This window comes from Thermobia domestica, chromosome 10 (genome assembly GCF_964235325.1).
Source record: "Thermobia domestica chromosome 10, izTheDome1.hap1.1, whole genome shotgun sequence".
Taxonomy (NCBI): domain Eukaryota; kingdom Metazoa; phylum Arthropoda; class Insecta; order Zygentoma; family Lepismatidae; genus Thermobia; species Thermobia domestica.
The window spans coordinates 222,374,472-222,395,718 of record NC_137463.1 but is presented as its reverse complement, the minus strand read 5'-3'; the positions used below and the strand labels follow the sequence as shown (position 1 = coordinate 222,395,718).

At 37.5% G+C, this 21,247-nt stretch overlaps 1 protein-coding gene across 2 annotated transcripts in view; it reads right to left on the bottom strand.

Moving 5' to 3' along the window:
- The window catches only part of LOC145663010 (caspase-9-like), a 136,059-nt gene that overhangs the window by 113,598 nt on the left and 1,214 nt on the right, over nt 1–21,247 (bottom strand). The window lies entirely within an intron of this gene.

The following is a 21,247-nucleotide window of genomic DNA, read 5'->3' as shown; positions in this document are numbered from 1 at the left end:
AGTCACCTGCCCTTACTTTGGAGGAAACACTATTATTCTGACAGATGTATCAATATACTAAATAATGTTTGTGATAAGCCAACATACAAGAAGTACAAACGGTCAGAATGTGGGATTCGTGGAGTTTCCTTTGTGAGAAAATGGTAAGTACGTTTTTTTTATGTCAGACATTCTTAACTGGATGCCCTCGTCTCTTAGGGATTGGGGGAGGACACGGTGACTCAGTGGTAAACACTTGTTTCTGGTACGTGGGGGCTCTGGTTCGATCCTCAGCCAAGGAACTTTGTGGTGGACACCATCGTATCGTGTGTGGGTTTTCTCGGGATACTTCAATTTCCTTCCACATTCTCATTCCATCATATCTTCCATCAACATTCACTTGCCTTAATCATTGTCTCCCTTAGCCTAAAGAACATAATCGTGGTTCGTTAAAATGAAATACTTCATTTCATTTTACAGGCGTTGCTTACAGTTTGTCGGTGGGTTACCGTTAAGATAATTTTTTAATAGGTTATATTATTGATACTAATATTTGTAAGAAAGAAGGAGTCTATGAGGCTCATAATTTTGAAAGGCTAAGAACTACAATTGAACGTTGATTGTAAGAAATGCTAAAGGTACGAACTAAATTTGATCTGTAAGTCTTTTAGCATTATTAGTCGTATTATGGACAAAAAATAACTCATATATATAAAACAAGAAAACTAATAGTGAAATTTGATGTTCGACATTGAAATATAATAATATACAACTTGGATATCAAATTTCGAGGTTAGTTTTCTTGGCTTTGAACATGTTCAACTTACATGTGTTTTCGTGATAGTCCAAACTTTCAACATACGAGATCAGTCTCCTAGATTTTCGTAAATAACTATGAAAATTATCCTAAATCTAACAACTTAGTACAGATACCGATCACTAAAGTTCATAATTGACTTTTGAGAACATGCTGGCCCTAACTGATATATCATATCACTACTTTTCCATTTCCAAAATTATCACAGATTTCAAAATGGCTGATTTGAAGGTGCCGCCAGAGATTCGCGATCTACTATGCCCATTCTTCTTCTGTCAATATGAGAAACTATCACTGTTTGCATTGTCTATCTTTCACTATTTTCATGATTCAATAGTTTATTTGATGTATTTCAATAACATAGCATAGCCCTCCTCCCATCAATTTTGACCCACCTTCGTTTCTTATGGCGTTCAGCCCTTATAACTTTCCACATATACATATTTCCATATCCTCTATCGGTCGCACTAAGTCTCATCCCGCAACTCGATTCATCCATTTGGACCCTTTAATGTCAGGCAATTTCTTATTGATGGAAAAAACAAGGAAAATTGTTCTACAATGACTGACAAGTAACACTTCCCAAGTGTAACACTCCGATTTTGATAAAATTTGGTAGGTATATACTACACATAAAATAAACTAATACGTGTATTTTTATTTTCTGCGGTAAAGTTGTTTCAAGGGGCGATAAACCAGACCCAAAATTTTGAGATTTGACGCCCGAAAGGTAATAACAAGTGGACCGAAGTGAATGAAATTGTGCACAGATATTGTAGACATAAAATGAGGGAATACGGGTTTCGTATTTTCCTGGAAAAAACGGTTAAGTGGGCCACAGACCCCTCGAAATCTTTGATCACGAAATATCAAAAGTGCTAATAACAGTATGCCAAAGTGCCTACAGAACATGAAGAATTGCAACGAAATTTTGTGTAGTGACAATATGCGAAAAATAACTAATGCGTTTTTTTATTTTCTGTAGAAAAACGGTAAAGAGGAAAGGCCCCTGTAACGGTATCATTTTACCCCCGGGACAGGTTTACCCCCGGTAAACCTGTACTAGGGGGTAAAGATATCCCGGCTATAACGCGGGACCAGATTACCCCCGGGATCAGATAACCCCCCAAATAAAACACAAGAAAATGAAGTAATACTCGAAATATTGTACCATATTTAAGTTAAACACCTTACAACACTAACTAGTTGCCCCACCACTTTAGTCCTTTCTCTAATTATACCCCTCCTACAAGAAAAGCGGCAAAATAGCACTCACAAAGGAAAAATCGACGCTATTCAATCTGGTTTCACTTAAAGCGTATCTAAGACATTAATACATATACCTCAATACTAACAATTGTCAGAACACGAAATTCAGCAATTAACATAGGAAATAATGGAGGGGGTAATCGTGTCCCGGGATCAGATTTTCCCCCTAAAAAAACAAGCAATTCAAGTGATATTCGAAATGTTGTTCCATATTTAAGTTAAACACCTTACAACACTAATTAGTTGCCCCACCACTTTAGTCCTTTCTCTAATTATACCCCTCCCACAAGAAAAGCGGCAAAATAGCACTCACAAAGGAAAAATCGACGCTATTCAATCTGGTTTCACTTAAAGCGTATCTAAGACATTAATACATATACCTCAATACTAACAATTGTCAGAACACGAAATTCAGCAATTAACATAGTAAATAAAGGAGGGGGTAATCGTGTCCCGGGATCAGATTATCCCCCCTAAAAAAACAAGCAAATCAAGTGATATTCGAAATGTTGTTCCATATTTAAGTTAAACACCTTACAACACTAATTAGTTGCCCCACCACTTTAGTCCTTTCTCTAATTATACCCCTCCCACAAGAAAAGCGGCAAAATAGCACTCACAAAGGAAAAATCGACGCTATTAAATCTGGTTTCACTTAAAGCGTATCTAAGACATTAATACATATACCTCAATACTAACAATTGTCAGAACACGAAATTCAGCAATTAACATAGGAAATAATGGAGGGGGTAATCGTGTCCCGGGATCAGATTATCCCCCCTAAAAAAACAAGCAAATCAAGTGATATTCGAAATGTTGTTCCATATTTAAGTTAAACACCTTACAACACTAATTAGTTGCCCCACCACTTTAGTCCTTTCTCTAATTATACCCCTCCCCAAGAAAAGCGGCAAAATAGCACTCACAAAGGAAAAATCGACGCTATTAAATCTGGTTTCACTTAAAGCGTATCTAAGACATTAATACATATACCTCAATACTAACAATTGTCAGAACACGAAATTCAGCAATTAACATAGGAAATAATGGAGGGGGTAATCGTGTCCCGGGATCAGATTATCCCCCCAAAAAAAACAAGCAAATCAAGTGATATTCGAAATGTTGTTCCATATTTAAGTTAAACACCTTACAACACTAATTAGTTGCCCCACCACTTTAGTCCTTTCTCTAATTATACTCCTCCCACAAGAAAAGCGGCAAAATAGCACTCACAAAGGAAAAATCGACGCTATTCAATCTGGTTTCACTTAAAGCGTATCTAAGACATTAATACATATACCTCAATACTAACAATTGTCAGAACACGAAATTCAGCAATTAACATAGGAAATAATGGAGGGGGGTAATCGTGTCCCGGGATCAGATTATCCCCTCTAAAAAAACAAGCAAATCAAGTGATATTCGAAATGTTGTTCCATATTTAAGTTAAACACCTTACAACACTAATTAGTTGCCCCACCACTTTAGTCCTTTCTCTAATTATACCCCTCCCACAAGAAAAGCGGCAAAATAGCACTCACAAAGGAAAAATCGACGCTATTCAATCTGGTTTCACTTAAAGCGTATCTAAGACATTAATACATATACCTCAATACTAACAATTGTCAGAACACGAAATTCAGCAATTAACATAGGAAATAATGGAGGGGGGTAATCGTGTCCCGGGATCAGATTACCCCCCTAAAAAAACAAACAAATCAAGTGATATTCGAAATGTTGTTCCATATTTAAGTTAAACACCTTACAACACTAATTAGTTGCCCCACCACTTTAGTCCTTTCTCTAATTATACCCCTCCCACAAGAAAAGCGGCAAAATAGCACTCACAAAGGAAAAATCGACGCTATTAATGCTTACGGCACGGCTCAACACCGGTTATGTGTTAAAGACGTAACACATACCATGTGTTAAACGCTAACACCGCGGGGTATGTGTTGAACTAACACCGCATAGTGATATTCACGCTGGAACCACTGCCATGTGTTAAAATTGAGTTGAATTAACACAACCAATTTTTACTGTGTAATTATTATAATTAGACTTTAATATCTTGGGGATGGGGATTAGAATTATTATAATGAAATCTCGATATGTCGGAATTTGTGAAGTTTAGAAACACGTAATTTGATATTTCGATTCCTGATTTAAAATTATTTGATACGTATTTCACCGTTTTTGATATGTGTCCTAGAAAAGAAGAAAAGGAGGGGGAAAGGATAAGGACTATAATTATTGTAATAAGATGTTTATATCTTGGGATCCCGTAAGGTAAAGGACATGAAGATTCTTATTTGAACTGCTTAGAAGTTTATGAAGTGCGAGGCCGTAAGCCGAACAAACGTAGAATTTGAGGTTAAATTTGGGGTGCCGGTCCCTGGTACACTCATGTCCAAAGTTATTGTCGCATGTCTCTATAAATATGTTGTTGTGGGAATATTATTTGATAAGGAATTCGCCCATTATTTCTTGTAATGTTGGTAGGTGAATAGTTGGAAAAGACATGTATGTGGCAAATTGCATGTCAAAAGAATAGTAAATAAGAACAATAAAACGAAAATAAAACTTTCTTGTCCATTTACCAATATTTTGTATTACTCATTCTAATTTTCGTATTTATAATTATTTTCCTATGAACTTTACCAAAAATATACATTTCCCGATTATAAACATAGTAATAGTATCAAAAGTACCCTGCTAAATCATTATCAAATTGTATTCTTACAAGAAGACAGTTATAGATATGCGACAATCAGTTTGGACATGAATGTACATGAGTTAAAATTTGGTATATTATAGAATTCCGAAAGGTTAGAGACATGAAAGTTGGTATTTCAATGAGGGGCGAAGCGGTAGGTCGAGCAAAATTATAGGCGTCTGGAGGCAAACCCCCTAACCAAATGAAGGGTTTTGTATATATATGACTATTTGTGTCAGTTATAAACAATAATCATTATGAAGACTATCATGTAGTGATTGTAAAAATCTTTTTCCATCCATACTTGAAATCCAATATAGCTGCTATATTGCAATCCTCTGCATTGTTGAAATATAAGTGAACGCCACTAGCGCCAACAAGATTTAATTCTGTTACCTTGTTCATAGCAGCTTGCTCATTAGAAATAGGTCCATCAGGTAGGTATCCAGTACTTTCACAGTACTGTTTTCATCCTCCGGAATTGTAAGTCTTTCCCCGGAGTAAATCTGAAACCACCTTTTATTGAAACTGGAGGTTGTAGTGAATTTGAACCACTTTTGGTTTTAGTAGAAAGTTGCGGGTGAAATTGAAATATATTCTTGAGGCGCTTAATTGGTTGGAGAAAACTACTTCTCTCTCTCTCTCTATTACCGTTTTTGTTGTATGGCGATCAATGTTAAAACCGGAGATGGTTTGTTTGAACCACTTCCGGCTTGAATACATGGTTCTGATAACAAACGAGTTTTAACATTTGATCCTTTATATTTAGGATAAAATTGGTGATGATCCATCAAGTAGCTCTCGAGATGTGTTCTTGCTATATGTTACAATTTCTATTGTTTTGAGATAAGTATTGAAAGCAGAATTGGGGTTAATTTCTACCATTTCCAGTTTTAGTTCAAGATTAACGAATTAGATGAAAGCTATTCCTTGAGACGCTTAATGGACTGGAGAAAAACGCTTCTTTCTTTTACCGTTTCTGCTCTATGTAATTCCATTTTTATTGAAACCGGAAATTATAGGGAATTTGAACCACTTTCGGTTTTAGTAGAAAAATGTGGATGGACCTGAAGTATGTTCTTGAGGCGCTTAATCGATTGCAGAAAACCACATCTCATTATCTATTTACCGTTTTTGTTATAGGGTGATCAACAGTAAAACTGAAAATGGTATATTTGAAGCACTTCCGATTTGAGTAGATAGTTGAGAAAATAACAAACTAGTCTCATAACTTTTGATCCTTTATATTTTGGCCAAAATTGTTTCTGATCCATGAGTTCTTGAGATTTTTGTTTCCCAGACGGACACACATACATACATACACACACGGACATAGTAAATATATAAATGGGTTACTTTTGTAAACCAAACTCATTAGAAATAAATTGCATGTCAATGGTGAACTTACTTTCAGTTACCCTAGTAATATTTCATAACTAACTCTAATATACAATATGGAAAAAGTTTTGGGACGGAAAATTTCCTCAAATGAAGTTCTGCACAAATATATTCTTTTATTCTATTTTCCAAATAAATGTTAAACATCTCCACAATATCACCACTTATTTTAAGAAATTGGAGCGAGGACGTTTAGTGTGGTGGTCCGTATACTTTATTAAAAATTTCCTCAAATGAAGTTCTGCACAAATATATTCTTTTATTCTATTTTCCAAATAAATGTTAAACATCTCCACAATATCACCACTTATTTTAAGAAATTGGAGCGAGGACGTTTAGTGTGGTGGTCCGTATACTTTATTAAAAATTTACCTCTTTCACAAAGAAAAGAAACGAACTATCAGATAACTGCACGAATTATTCTTATTGGAGATTCAATTGGTTGTGAGCAAAGTTTTAATATTGATCTGTTGAACCTGTTTGACTTATTTTTTAATAATGTATCTTTCTACAAAAATATACTCTAATACTTGGGAAAATTTCCAGTCATCTCTTGGGGAATCTACTTTAAACTCCCCTTAAAAGAACGTACCTATACATTATTAGAAATATCAGTATCTGAAAGAAATGAGCAGCAATGCAGAATAACACATTATGGTGGATAGTAATCGCCTCAGGGTTCCTTTACTGGCTTTCCTTCAGAGGAATATAATGAGACAAAGGAATAAAGCGTCGGGTAAACTGATTACTGTCTCGAGATATTTAACTTAGCAGAGAACAACATTTCGAATATCACTTTATTTGATTACGTTTTGTGTGGCATAATTCTATCCCGGGACCAGGAAACCCAACTTCATTATTTCCTATGTTGATTACCGAATTTACTCTTCCGCATTGTTAGTATACATTTATGAGCACTAATGTTGGAGATATGCGTTAAAAGAACCCTTCACTAATCACGTTGATTTTTCCCTTGTGAGTGCTATTATACTTCTTCTTGTTTGGGGGAGGGTTATAGTAAGAGAAAGGACTAAACCGGTGGACGAACTAATTACTGTTCTGAGGTATTTAACTTTATACGGAACAATGTTTCGAATATCACTTGATTTGCTTGTTTTTTTATATGGGGGTAATCTGATCCAGGGACACGATTACCCCCTTCATTACTTCTTATGTTTATTACTGAATTTAGTATTCCGACAGTTGTTAATATACAGTACCAATGCCAAATGATAGATACAATCACCAAATGTATCTATTTTTGAACATCTAAGCTTCTTTTTTCATTCCATCAATCACTGAATAAACTATTCTATAATCAACTGTTGTGCCTTGAAGACAAACCATCACAGGATTAAGAACTTTAAATATCTTAGTAGAGATATGCACTGCACCAACAACATCATAATAAGTTGTTTGAGCAAACCTTTACATGGAGCTTTAGTATCGCCATATGGATCTATGTCTATACTCGGATTGTAAAGAATTTGTATCACATCAAAACAGGACAACACAGTTCTTAAAGCATCGTTTTTATTTGCCTATCTAATAGTATCCACTCTTTTTAATCTCTTTCTTCTGTTAATCTTTTCTTCAGACATCTTCAAGTTGTCTGTAAGTTTGGATTGTCGGAGATGACCAGAAAAGGAAACATATTCTTAGTTTCTGCACAAATATCTACGGATTTTCTTAAGAACTAATGCAAAACATGTTGGGGTAACATCAGACATAAAAACTCATGTACCACCTCATATAATAGTAAAACTTATGAGAACTGTATTATTATATTGCGAGAGAACATGCAATTTTCTCTATGTCAAGAGAGATAGCTACACTTATAAACAAAAATAATTATAGATAAAAATATATTTTTTTTCTCGTCGTTATATAAGAAACCCTATATTTTCCCGAAATGGGGGAAAACCGGCTTTAAACTCAGGGAAAAACCTAAAGATATTTTTCCGGTTTTTCGCCCATCACTAGCTCGAATATAGCAAGGTGGAAATAACACTTTCTGATTTTGATGCTTAGGACAGTGATTTAAACATTTTATTTGATAATGCAAATTGAACAAATGGAATCAGTGGTACGTTTCTTGCAATGTATCCCTTGTAATATTCATGATGTAGTGTGTTAGTTTACAAACCTGACAGAGAAGTCGTAGCTTGTTTGCTTACGTTTTACATATTCATTCCATAGGTGCAAAACCCTGACGTTGTGCTACTAGAAAAACTGTAACAATTATTGTGTTGGCAACACTGCTTTACTGGTGAGATTCCCTAAGTGTCCAATAAACGTCCCTCACAATGTCTATCTTTTCGCGGAAACAAAATTTGAAAAAAAAATCGCCATTCCAAAAATAATCGGGATGGAATTATAAAAGATTAATCCTGAACTCATTGGAATATTGAAGTATTCCCCACTCTTCCCTTTTCTTCCCCACTTTTCTGCACCACCACCAAATTGCTTTTAGAAGCCGCCTTTGTAGAAACACTACACTGTACTAAGTTGCTATTGATCTGTGATACTTTTTCTACAAAAACAAGTAAAGTAAGTAGGTCATACTTACCGACATAAATAAAAATTGGTAACTAAAACAATTCCAAACATACAGTTTGCAACACTGTACTTAGAAACCTCGTAATAATAGAGAATAAAAATATATGAAGTCTTACACATCTCAAATTCGCATTAGTCAAAATAAATTACTTTTCGTGACAAATAATGACTTCTATGCTCTAGGAATCAGAGACTCCCACTTTCCGTTGCTTATCCACGTAACCCAAAAGTACCTTGGTGTTCCTAGGGTTAATATACAGGTATGTGTACCAATGACGAAGATATGCTTTAAGTGAAACCAGCATTAATAGCGTTGATTTTTCCTTTGTGAGTGCTATTTTGCCGCTTTTCTTGTGGGAGGGGTATAATTAGAGAAAGGACTAAAGTGGTGGGGCAATTAATTAGTGTTGTAAGATGGTTAACTTAAGTATGGAACAACATTTCGAATATTACTTGATTTGCTTCTTTTTTTAGGGGGGATAATCTGATCCCGGGACACGATTACCCCCCTCCATTATTTCCTATGTTAATTGCTGAATTTCGTGTTCTGACAATTGTTAGTATTGAGGTATATGTATTAATGTCTTAGATACGCTTTAAGTGAAACCAGATTTAATAGCGTCGATTTTTCCTTTGTGAGTGCTATTTTGCCGCTTTTCTTGTGGGAGGGGTATAATTAGAGAAAGGACTAAAGTGGTGGGGCAACTAATTAGTGTTGTAAGGTGTTTAACTTAAATATGGAACAACATTTCGAATATCACTTGATTTGCTTGTTTTTTTAGGGGGGATAATCTGATCCCGGGACACGATTACCCCCTCCATTATTTCCTATGTTAATTGCTGAATTTCGTGTTCTGACAATTGTTAGTATTGAGGTATATGTATTAATGTCTTAGATACGCTTTAAGTGAAACCAGATTGAATAGCGTCGATTTTTCCTTTGTGAGTGCTATTTTGCCGCTTTTCTTGTGGGAGGGGTATAATTAGAGAAAGGACTAAAGTGGTGGGGCAATTAATTAGTGTTGTAAGATGGTTAACTTAAGTATGGAACAACATTTCGAATATCACTTGATTTGCTTCTTTTTTTAGGGAGGGTAATCTGATCCCGGGACACGATTACCCCTCTCCATTATTTCCTATGTTAATTGCTGAATTTCGTGTTCTGACAATTGTTAGTATTGAGGTATATGTATTAATGTCTTAGATACGCTTTAAGTGAAACCAGATTTAATAGCGTCGATTTTTCCTTTGTGAGTGCTATTTTGCCGCTTTTCTTGTGGGAGGGGTATAATTAGAGAAAGGACTAAAGTGGTGGGGCAACTAATTAGTGTTGTAAGGTGTTTAACTTAAATATGGAACAACATTTCGAATATCACTTGATTTGCTTGTTTTTTAAGGGGGGATAATCTGATCCAGGGACACGATTACCCCCTCCATTATTTCCTATGTTAATTGCTGAATTTCGTGTTCTGACAATTGTTAGTATTGAGGTATATGTATTAATGTCTTAGATACGCTTTAAGTGAAACCAGATTGAATAGCGTCGATTTTTCCTTTGTGAGTGCTATTTTGCCGCTTTTCTTGTGGGAGGGGTATAATTAGAGAAAGGACTAAAGTGGTGGGGCAACTAATTAGTGTTGTAAGGTGTTTAACTTAAATATGGTACAATATTTCGAGTATTACTTCATTTTCTTGTGTTTTATTTGGGGGGTAATCTGATCCCGGGGGTAATCTGGTCCCGCGTTATAGCCGGGATATCTTTACCTCCTAGTACAGTTTTACCGGGGGTAAACCTGTCCCGGGGGTAAAATGATACCGTTACACCCCCACACAAAATTTGGAAACTTGAGGCCCAAAACGCAAAAACAAGTGGACCGAAGTGAATGAAACTGTGCTCAAATATTGTAGAGCTAAGATGAAGGAATACGTGTTTCGTATTTTCCTGCAAAGGAAAAACTTTTGGTTGGCCCGAGGCGTCTGGTGGCAGAAGAAGTGGACAGAAGCAAAAGAAATTGTGTGTAGATATTGGATATGTAAAATAAGATCTTTCGTGTTTCACAAGTGTATCCATCCGATTTTTCAAATTTGGAAGATCAACAGTAAGCACAAACAGTATATATAGTATTTTATAATATTTCGGGAGGCACCTTTAACAATTACAATGCTTTCGCGATCAAATGTTTATAGGGCTCCGTGCCCCACCCAACCATCTTTTTTTTCAGGAAAATACGAAATTCGTATTCCCTTATTTTGTGTGTAAAATATCTGTGCATAATTTCATTCACTTCGGTTCACTTCTTCTCGCCTTTCGGGCGTAAGCTTTCAAAATTTTGGGTGATAGTTTTGTCCTCTAAAACCGCTTTTCCGCAGAAAATAAAAACCCGTATTCATTTATTTCTTGCGTATTGTCAACACGTAAAGTTTCCCTGCAATTCTTCATGTCCTTTACACATTTGACCTAGTGTTACTAACCCTTTTCATATTTCGTGGGGTCCGTGCACCACCCAACCGTTTTTTTTATGAAAATACGAAACCCGTACCCTCATTTTACGTCTGCAATAACTGTTCACAATTCCATTCAATTCGGTTAACTTCTATTTGCTTTTCGGGCGTCAACTTTTAAAATTTTCGGTGCGAGCTTTTGCCCCTAAAACCGTATTTCCGCAGTAAATAAAAAAACTCATAGTCGATTATTTTTCGTGTATTGTCCATACACAAACTTTCGTTGCAATACGTCATGTCCTTTATGCACATCTGAAATACTGATACTAGCACTTTTGATATTTCTTGATCAAATGTTTGGATGGTTCCGTGCCCCACCCAACCGTTTGTTCCAGGAAAATGCGAAACCCGTATTCCTTAATTAGATGTCTGCAATATCTTTTCGCAATTTCATTCACTTCGGTCCACTTCAACTTGCCTTTTAGGCATAAAATTTCAACACTTTAGATGGGAGCTTTTGCTCCCGAAAATCGTTTTTCCACAGAATATAAAAACAGAATTGATCAAGGTTTGGAGGGGTCTGTGCACCACCTAACAGTCTTTTCCAGGTAAATACGGAACCAGTATACGCACATTTTATGTCTACAATATGTGTGCAAAATTTCATTTACTTTGGTTCACTTCTAATCTTTCGGGCGTAAATTTTCAAACGTTTGGGGTGGATTGTTTTGCCCCCTGAAACCGCTATTCCGCAGAAAATCATAACCGTATTCCTTTGTTTTTTGCGTGTTGTCTATACGTAAAGTTTCGTTGCAATTCTTCATGTCCGTCACACACATTTCACATAGTATTACTAGCACATTTCATATTCCGTGATCAAAGGTTTGGAGTTGTCCGTGTCTCACCCAACATTTTTTTTTTCAGAAAATACGAAACCCGTATCCTCATTTTACGTCTGCAATCTCTGTTCACAATTTCATTCACTTCGGTTCATTTCTTCTTGCCTTTCGGGCGTCAGCTTTAAAAATTTTGCGTGGGAACTTTTGCCCCCTAAATTCGTTTTTCCACACAACATAAAAACCCGTATTCGTTTATTTTTGGCGTATTGTCCATACACAAAATTTCGTTGCAATTCTTCATGCCCTTTACACACATTTGACATACTGTACTATCGCTTTCGATATTTCGTGATCAGAGGTTTGGAGGGGCCGTGTCCCACGTAACCGTCTTTTCCAAGTAAATACGAAACCCGTATACCCACATTTTATGTCTACAATATGTGTGCAAAATTTCATTCCCTTCGGTTCACTTCTTTAATCTTTCGGGAGTTAATTTTCAAAATTTTGGGGTGGGTTCTTTTGCCCCCCCGAAACCGTTTTTCCGCAGAAAATCAAAAACCGTATTCCTATGTTTTTTGCGTGTTGTCTATACGTAAAGTTTCCTGGCAATTCTTCATGTCCGTCACACACATTTCACATAGTATTACTAGCACTTTTCATATTCCGTGATTAAAGTTTTGCAGGGGTCCGTGCCCCACCCAACAATTTTTTTCAAGAAAACTCGATACCCGTATCCTCATTTTACGTCTGTAATCTCTGTTCACAATTTCATTCACTTTCGTTCACTTCTCCTTGCCTTTCGGGCGTCAGCTTTAAACATTTTGCGTGGGGACTTTTGCCCCCTAAAATCGTTTTTCCACAGAACATAAAAGCCCATATTCGTTTATTTTTGGCGCATTGTCCATACACAAAGTTTCGTTGCAATTCTTTATGTTCTTTACACACATTTGACATAGTGTTACTAGCGTTTAGCGGGACATGTAAAAGCAATAGAAAGTGACTGATATTAGTGTCAAATTCATAGTTTTCACAACGCAGAAATCAATGGTGAAACTCCGATCACATTAACTTCAAAATTAACCCCTTTGAAAAAATGAAATGAAACCTTTAAGTTTTACGTCCCACGGTTATGCCGGTTAGGCTAAAGGAGAAGGTGATTATAAGAAATGAATGAAATGGTCGAATGAAGAAAGTGGGAGGAAATGGGAGAACCCCGAGAAAACCCGCGAGCACGATGTTTGTCCACCACAAAGTCCACACGGCGCTAACTGGGATCCAACCAGGGACCCCAAGCACCAGAGGTGAACGCTCTACCGTTTTTTATTGATTTTTTATTTTATCTTATTTTTTTAAAGTTCGTCCCAACCGGGATACTGTTCGCCATTGGCAATTCGCGCAATTCTGCGTAATCCAAACACGACAGGGACACAAATACAGAAAGATCCAGGACAGTTAAATTTCCGATCTTGTTCGGCAGGGGGATTCGAACCCCCAGTGGATTGCGCCTCATGATCCGAAGCCGAACGCCCGAGACCACTCGGCTATTGCCACCGGCTACCATTGAGCCACTGCGTCCCCTTAACCCCTTCGAGCCGGAGATCACCAGGGATGGGAATACCGAGACATGTAAAATTAATCCAAATGACCGATATTATTGTCAAATCCATAGTTTTCGCAGTCGCTGAGATCAATGCTGACACTTTTATTAGCGGTGATTTGCAAATTCAGTCATCATTGTATGCGGGAGTCAATTGCGGGGGGGGGCGGGGGTACTGAGACAGTTAAAAATGATCGAAAATGTCCTATCTTTGCGTGGAATCCATAGTTTTGTCTACATTTATGCTTTTTTCTGTTTAATAAAACCTTGGTAGATAGTTTTGTTGTGGTTAAAAACAGGTTAGCAGTAAGTATCAACCGTGTTTACCATTAAAGTCATACGAACTGACACATATCTACGTTGTCGGATATGTATTCACACAAAATAGATGTCTTTTTTAAATGTTTGTTTTTTCATTGTTCAGTTTGTTTGCATAGATATTTTACTTGATCCGTGCGAAGAACTGGCATAACAGCTAGAATATAATTAGGTCCATGTATGTATGTGTGTGTGTTGCAACATAATTCTGATAAGTCTAGAGCAAAACGATCGATATTAATATCGGATGCATAGTAAAAGTGTCGCTTATGTAAATAGCCTCACTTTCAATCTAAGAAAAAAATATTGTGTTCGTAAGATAGCTGAAGATATGGAAGTTGGGAGGAATGACTTGTAAAAATAATGTAAAACGACTGATGGTAAAGTGTTATCCATAGTTTTCCGGGTCCTTGAGATGAATAGTGATTATCCAATGACATTTATGTCGAAATTCATCCTCATCTTCAGAGGATGAGAAGATGGGATATCTATAAAATAAAATGTCAAAAATTACTGAAATATTTGTCGAACTTATAGTTTTCGGGATTGGGAAAGCATTTCTAATAACATTGGAAAGTAGTTTGTATCCACAAATTTCCCGCCGTGAAACGAAATGACCATCTTAACTAGTATATGTATCAAGCCAACCTTGGAAATAGAGGAAAAAACTGTGTAGATGTATTAAATGAAATGATTTCGTCTTTTAAATGAAATAATACATGTTAAACTCAGAGATGGAGAGGTTCGGTGGGCCAAATGGGTCAAGATTTGTGAGTGTGCAGTTGATAGTTGGTCAATTGAACGTGATCCACTGCAAAACCACGCTCACCGTGACTCACACTGATTCACCGACCCATTCTGCTTAGTGCATTGCAGACAGCATCTTCTGAACACTGGTGATTTTTTCTACGTTTTACTTTGAAAACCTTTATTTTTCTTCTTTTTTCATTTGTATCTAATGAAAAGGGAAGTTCAGGCTCTTCTTGATTTTGATATTTGCAATTGTAATAATGGCAATTGGTTTAATAGTTTTTATTTGAGATGCAGTCTGAGAGTTTTTAGAGGAGCTAACTACTGAAAAAAATGTTTTTTTTTTTTTTTTTTTTTTTACAAGTACAACCTCCTTAGTCAGTGGATATAATGGTGTGGATCATGTGTCAGAGCTAATGACGATGAGTTTTAGTTTGTCGGAGTTAATCAGAATGGTGTATAGTGGGTCAAGGTGGGTCACGGTGGTCAAGGGGTCACGTTGGGTGGTGGGCAATCGTGGGTCACGGTGTGTCGTGGGTAGGTGTAATATGGATCACGATGTGAGGTGGGTCTGTTGGCTGTTAATGAAGTTTTCATTGACCCGCCATCTCTGATTAACATTATTGTAAAGAGGAGAATTTCCGCAGGTACACGTCGGTAATTTTGCTCAAATTTTACACATAGATAGTACCCCACCACAAAGCAATAAATCTGAAACGGTTCACGTTATCACTTCATAGAACTCGAGACAGAGGGATTTGTAAGATTGGCTAAATTAAGACCTCAATAATTTATCATTCTCCAAGGGAGTCTTTCTTCAGCGCTTCCGTGGCGAAGTTGGAAGAGTACGCGGCTAGTAAACATAAGCTTGAAGGTTCGTGCCTACCTGAGGGTATTTCATTTGCTTCTTCTTTTAGTGTTTTGTAGATTCATCTCAACATAAACAAATCACCCATATACGCAACTTAACATACACTATGTGATCAAAAGTATCCGGACACTCACAATAACATTCGTTTCCACATTAGGAGCATTGTGTTGCCACCTACTGCCGGGTATTCATTATAAGCGACCTCCGTAGTCGTTAGGCATGGCGAGAAAGCAGAATGGTTCGCTCCGCGGAACTCACAGAATTCGAACATGGTCAGGTGATTGGATGCCACTTGTGTCAGAAGTCTGTACGTAAGATTTCCACACTCCACTAGGTCCACTGTGTCTGATGTGATAGTGAAGTGGAAACATGGAAGGACACGTACAGGCCAAAAGCGTACCGGCCGACCTAGTCTGTTGACTGACAGAGACCACCGACGGTTGAAGAGGGTCGTAAAGTGTAATAGGCAGACATCTATCCAGGCCATCACACAGGAATTCCAAACTGCATCAGGATTCACTCCAAGGACTATGACAGTTTGGCGTGAGGTGAGAAAACTTGGATTTCATGGTTCAGCTGCTCATAAGCCACACATCACGCAGATAAATGTCAAAAGCCGCCTCGCTCGGTGTAAGGAGCGTAAACACTGGACGATTGAACAGTGGAAGAGCGTTGTGTGGAGTGACGAATCACGGTACACAATGTGGTGATCCGATAGCAGTGTGTGGGTATGGCGAATGTCCGCTGAACATCAACTGTCAGCGTCTGTAGTGCCAACATTAAAATTCGGAGGTGGTGGTGTTATGGTGTGGTCGTTTTTTGGAAGGGGCTTGCACCCCTTATTGTTTTGCGTGACAATCTCATAACGCAGGCCTACATTGATGTTTGGAGAACCATCTTTCTTCCCATTGTTGAAGAACAATTCGGGGATGGCGATTGCATCTTTCAACACGATCGAGTGTTCATACTGCATGGCCTGTCGTGGAATGGTTACACGACCATAACGTCCCTGTAATGGACTGGCCTGCAAATAGTCCTAGCTTGAATCCTATAGAATACCTTTGGATATTTTGGAACTCCGACTTTGTGCCAGGCCTCACCAACCTTCATCGATATCTCAAAAAAATTTTCCAGCACCTGATTGCAAGTTTGCCTGCGAGAGTGGAACCTGCCATCAAGGCTGAGGTTGGGCCAACACCATATTGAATACCAGCAGTACCGATGGAGGGCGCCACGAACTTGTAAGTCATTTTCACCCAGGTGTCCGGATACCTTCGATCACATAGTGTATTTTGGAAGAGTAATTTTGTGGTTCATTGACATTTCGTCGCGTCTCTGCCGCTGGAGGTAAAATGTTCAAAATGGAAATGGGAACACCTTGGGTTCTCGCTGCGAGGCCACCAATTTTGGCGATATGTCGATATTTAGCCCTTTGTGGTCCACCGACGCTTACAGCTTGGAGTAATGAATGATGTAATTCCCTTCTAAACTTCATGACTACAGACGTTTGCAGTCAACTAGCTTTAGGTATTCAGATACAAACTCTATCGTTCATGTTTATACACGGTGTTGTTATAGTAATAGTAGTAGTAGTAGTGTCCTTGATAATAGAATAATTATATTGTCTACGTATTGTCTTGGTAGAACTACACACAGGATTTGGCACGTTTTGGTTCGACTCGACCCGAAACTCGACAACATTCCAAGTCGAGTTTGGGGAAAGTATTCGCGCCGAGTTCTGTAGTAGACCTCAAAGATGACTGTTTCGAGTCAAGTTTCAACGAAAAGTCGCTCATGCCCATCCCTACCAATGAGAGTTCAATCGGAGTTAAGCGAAATCGAAAGTCACACTATTTACCGAAGCGATCCCGATAACTATGAATTCGACATTAATTTCGATCACTTTCTAGCAATCTTTTAAATGTATCCCCCTCCCATTCACCATAACTAAATCTACAGCATCCTTTCCACGCTATAAGAAATATTGTTAAAATTACTCTAGGCCAGTGGTTCTCAACCTAATTCATATCACGATCCCCTTTTATCACATTCTCTTGCCAGCGATCCCGTTGTAATTTGTTTTATAACCTTGTGTGGGAATTTTAACTTACCTATTTCTAAAATAGTATAATCCATTTCTTGTTTGTTAATTAACAGTGTCGTGCCATGGAGAATCTGCGCCTGGAGCGAGAGTATACGACTGTGTCCCCATACATATGAGTGGGGTCGCCAGACAAGCAGCGAAGCGCCACCATGGTTCATTTTCAAAAGTAAACCGTGCTTTTCCTTGATTTTGAGTAACGTGTACATGCATTTTCCCAAATGAGTAACATACTTCTCCAAATTTTGTGCAGCCTTCCTTCGGCGCCCGGCGCTGCGCCCCCAAGACACGGCACTGATAGTGGATACAGTAACAGTAATATATTCCCTACGATGAAGGTGCTTGTTCAAGATAGATGTTAAACTCCTTCATCGAAGAGGTCATTAAAGTAGCTGATCTTAGCCCACAACTTCTTGACCAACTAATAGAATTATCGTCCGACAAATCCTTGCAACTGTTTTTTTCTAACGCAGGCTTAGACAAGTTCTGCCTGATGAGGGGAGAAGAATATCCTGGTCTGGTGTCTGCTGCTTTAAAAGTAATAATTCCATTTGCAAGATAGTCCCTGCGCAAAAGTGTTCTTTCTTCTATGGTAAACATTAAAACAAAGACAAGAAATCACTTACGAGTTGAAAATGGCTTGATAATGTGCGTCACAAACATTGAACCGAGCATTGCCGCACTAGTAAAATTACACCATGCTTAGGTTTCTCATTAGGTTTCAATATTTATTGTATTTCAATATGCAGGTTTTGTTGCATTTGTATTTTTATGGTATTTCAATATAAAGTTCTCATTTATTTCATATCATACCTCTTTCATTTAAATTCATTTTAAACAACTTTGCACCATTTAAAAATGCTTAGTAGTCTTTTATTTGTTGTTCTTCACAGTATGTATAAAAAATAAAAGTATGCCTATCAGAACAAAAGTCAAAATAATATTTAAAAATAATTTCCGGTATTAGATTCTAACTATATTTATCTCTTATGATTACCTTCGTGACTCCCATTCAAACCTCTCGCGACCTCCAGGTTAAGAAATCTTGCTCTAGCCATACATTTGTTATTTTCGGAACACACACACACACACATACATACATACATACATACACACATTTTTATATGTATAAATACAAATAAGAGAGAGTGAGAGAGAATGATTAAGGCATTACCGCTCTCAATCTCTTCATTTGAAATTTCTTACGTGAAAGTTTGGGGCTAGCTAGTAGTTTGTCTTAAACTACGACCCGATTTTGGATATGCTCTACCTAAATCACATGGAGTAATGCGAATATTGAGAAGTTATCTGCGTATGAAAATAGCTGCAAATACATACATTACATAACTTATTTATTCCCGTTCCACGAAATTCTTAATTTGTATTTAATATTCACATATTACATACCGACGTTATATCAATACCTCAGATGTTATATTTTAAACCAAATTACTACTTTTGTCGTGTAATGATTATATATATAACTGATGTAATTAAATGTAATTATTTTACATAATTTTAATGCATTGAGGAAGATAGAATATCATGAAAAAGTCACCTGAACGGGTATCGAATTCACGAACTCATGATTTGAACGCTCGGGGGTGTACCACCGAGCTAACATGAGCGCTCTTGGGAAGCTGATTCTAATGAAATATAGCTGAGCTCATACATAAGTGTTCTTTTCCGTATGGAAATCATAATGACAAAACGAGAGTGCGAATACATAGTTTCGAAGTGTTATATCATTAAGTAATTCAATCAATGTTACTCTTTTCTACTCTTAATACCATTTCAATATGTCTTATTATATTTAACAAAAGGATAAACATATTTGTATACTTTTCCCGATTGCTAAGGTTGGCTTGGAGGTTCGAACCAGCATCTTAATTTACTGTTTTCCGAAGATACCCGAAGTTAGACTTCGGAAGTTTTCGTCTCACAACAGCTATCATCATATCGCTCAATCTGTTTTTAATATGATATATGTTTTTATAAGTCAGTATAATAACTCATTCTTTAAACAGCTTTTCGTGTGTATTAATATTCCTTTATGAAAACTGTTCGTAATATTATTATTAATACGGCCCACCATTTTAAAATTTCTTTCGCGAGTCGTTGACCAAGTCGTTCCAAACAATAGGTGTGTCGTTGCTATTTACCAATTGCTTCCTGCTCACAGCTCAGAGTATTGGTAACTATGGAAATACGTACAGGAGTAATTACTTTATGGGATTTGGAAGTCTATTCTACAACTGCAGGTAGCAGACGGGTAGGTGTCCTGGCCTCTACAGGAAGGCGATGGATTCGGAAATACGGTGCTACAGGTCAGACTGGTAATTTACGATTATCTAGTTTTCGACATGTGCACAACCGAAGCGGAAGATGTGCGATTAGTAAACGAAGCTCGGTTAGACCCACTAAGGACGTCTAGACAGCTAAGGGAAGCTTCACACTTTTCTGGTAGTAAGCATAGAGCTCTAGGAAGGCTTCGTCATGCTGGGTTACGTCTGTTTTGCTTCCGTGAAGGAAAAACTCTCAGACCAACACAAAATTTACTGTCTCACGTTTGCACATGCGAATGTGGGTCGAAACTGGGAAAACGTAGTTTTGTCAGATGAATCCATATTCATAATATCAAAAATGAGGGACGCCGTTTTGTGTATCGTCCGAGAGGCACCCAATATGATTCTGGATATGTGTCAATCGCAATAGCCATGTATCTATTTCATTTTGGGGTTGGATTTTCAGTCGCGGAGCTGGAAAGCTTCACAGAATTGAAGGACATCTGGACATGCTCAGTACTTAGACATTATGAGTAATATCATGGTGCCATATGTAAGAGTATTTCAGCCTGATGGTGTATTTCAATTCCAGCAAGACCAGTCGCCAATACATACGTCTCGTGTGGTGTGGTTCAGGAATGGTTCGCGGGGCAACCTGAGATTGATTTCATTGACTGGCCGCCTCGTGGAGCAGACCTCAATCCCATGGAAAATATGTGGGCACAGGTGAAATGTACTCTAAGGTACAGTTCGCCTGAACCAGATCCACCAAGAACGCAGGATTACCTGTGGCATCTTGTTTCCGAGGAATGGCTGGAGGTAGGGGAAGGAGATAGATTTTTCACCTATTAATAGATTCCATGCCCAGAAGAATGGAGCGTGTAATAAATTCAGAAGGGTCTTGGACATAATATTAATGTCCCCGCCTTAACTCCCGAAAACAGCCCTTTGGAGGGCCACCTAAACGTTTCTGAAAATATTTCTAGAAGTAAACCCCTCCATGTATAGGGTTTTTGTGCAATTCTACTAACACAAAATAATAATTCGCTGCAGGCTTTGAATTCAAGACCTTATCATAAGGTAAAGGATACAACTGTGATCGGTCGGTCTCTTGTTATAATTACAAAACTTTATATAAAGTAGCAATAACAATAATATACTTCTTTTAAGTTTATAACTCTGCAATGACATTCTGTACTCTTCTTGATGGGTACAGAATGTTAGATTTTGGACTGCCACCATGTTACAGATTTACCTCTTCAACGCAAATATTCTCAATCAAATATATGTGCATAATATATCAAAA